General features: G+C 50.8%; 1 pseudogene; it reads right to left on the minus strand.

Annotated features, from left to right (window-relative positions):
* Positions 1-631: 631 nt before the first annotated feature.
* On the minus strand, positions 632-1,560 carry LOC113942268 (annotated as a pseudogene).
* Positions 1,561-2,006: the final 446 nt, after the last annotated feature.

The following is a 2,006-nucleotide window of genomic DNA, read 5'->3' on the forward strand; positions in this document are numbered from 1 at the left end:
TGGAAGCTTTGAGGCCCTGGCCTGAGGAGATGCCCCTGCAGGATGGCAGTGCTGCTGCATAGGTCAGCTCTGTGCCAGCAGTGCCCGTGGCTGTCCCTGCCTGCAGTCCCTGGACAGTCCTGCAGCAGGACTGGCACCGACTGCCAGAGCACTGAGGCCTCCAACAACCCAGGGCTCTGCAGGACAGTGTGGAAGGGAAGGGAGAGGAGGCCAGGCAGGAGAAGGGCTGCTGCTCCCTGGCAGTGCTGCTCTGCTGGGACTCTTTTGTGGCCCAGCTCTGCACAGAGGCTCTGACCCTGCAGCTGCAGAGAAGAAAAGATGTCAGGCAAACAAGCCCATGCAGAGTTCTTTATTTGGTTGAAGCAGACAGTGAGTACAATTGCCAATTTGTACAGCCTGTGGGCCAGGCTAGAAAGGCAAACACTGAATTGAAAACGATGTTTATATATATATTTTTATATGCGTATTTATATATATATAAAGATTTTTTGCTGTGAACAAATTCTCACAAAAATAACACTCCTACCAAGAGCGAAAAATAAAGAAGATATGGTGGACCTCTAATGAAGTACATAAAAGGATTGACCTTTAATGAGGAACATAACATGCAGAAGAAGGAGAGTTTCTTGCTTCAGAAAAACACCCAGTTATCTGTTTCCTCATGGCATCCTTGAGCTCCTGGTTCCTCAGGCTGTAGATGAGGGGGTTCAGTGCTGGAGGCACCACTGAGTACAGAACTGACATAATCAGATCTAGGGATGGGGAGGAGATGGAGTGGGGCTTCAAGTGCGCAAATGTGGCAGTGCTGACAAACAGGGAGACCACAGCCAGGTGAGGGAGGCACGTGGAAAAGGCTTTGTGCCGTCCCTGCTGAGAGGGGATCCTCAGCACAGCCCTGAAGATCTGCACATAAGAGAAAACAATGAAAACAAAACAGCCAAGTCCTAAAGAGATAGTAAACGAGAGAAGCCCAATTTCCCTGTGGTAGCCTGAGTGTGAGCAGGAGAGCTTGAGGATGTGTGGGATTTCACAGAAGAACTGGCCCAGGGCATTGCCCTGGCACAGGGGCAGGGAAAATGTATTGGCTGTGTGCAGCAGAGAACAGAGAAAGCCAGTGGCCCAGGCAGCTGCTGCCATGTGGGCACAAGCTCTGCTGCCCAGGAGGGTCCCGTAGTGCAGGGGTTTGCAGATGGCAACGTAACGGTCGTAGCACATGATGGTGAGGAGGAAATACTCTGCTCCAAGAAAGAAAACAAGCATAAAGACCTGTGCAACACATCCTGCATAGGAGATGGTTTTGGTGTCCCAGAGGGAATTGTGCATGGCTTTGGGGACAGTGGTGCAGATGCAGCCCAGGTCTGTGAGGGAGAGGTTGAGCAGGAAGAAGCCCATGGGGGTGTGCAGGTGGTGGTCGCAGGCTACAGCGCTGAGGATGAGGCCGTTGGCCAGGAGGGCAGCCAGGGAGATGGCCAGGAAGAGCCAGAAGTGCAGGAGCTGCAGCTCCCTCCTGTCTGCAAATGCCAGGAGGAGGAACTGGGGCATGGAGCTGCTGTTGGACATTTGTTGTTCCTTAGCACAGAGTCTGTTCAGAAAAGGAAAGCACAGGGAACAATTAAGACAGCCCCCTCTCAGCAAAGCCAGTGTAGTTTTCAGGGAAATCCTCTCCAAGTCAAGGCATTTCTTTTTTCTGGTTTGTGCTCTCTGAGGGTGTTGTGAGGAGCAGGAGCTTTGCCCATGTGCTGCCAAGGACTCAGCTTTGCTCTGCTGCAGTGCAGACATGGAGCTGCTTTGGGACAGCTCTCATGATCACAGGGGATGTCACATGGAACCCAGCTTTGATGGAAATTTCAGTTCCTGTACTGTTGTCTTGCAGCAATTTGGGCTGCAGGAGAGAGGAACAAAGTATCCTTAAAATAATTTTGACTGGGTTTTTGGTTATAATCATAACACCTGTTTTTTTAGGGTCAAATTTTTCTGCTGACAAATGTGAAGAGTGTTGAGACAGG

Source organism: Corapipo altera, unplaced genomic scaffold (assembly GCF_003945725.1).
Source record: "Corapipo altera isolate COAL_440 unplaced genomic scaffold, ASM394572v1 39034, whole genome shotgun sequence".
Taxonomy (NCBI): Eukaryota; Metazoa; Chordata; class Aves; order Passeriformes; family Pipridae; genus Corapipo; species Corapipo altera.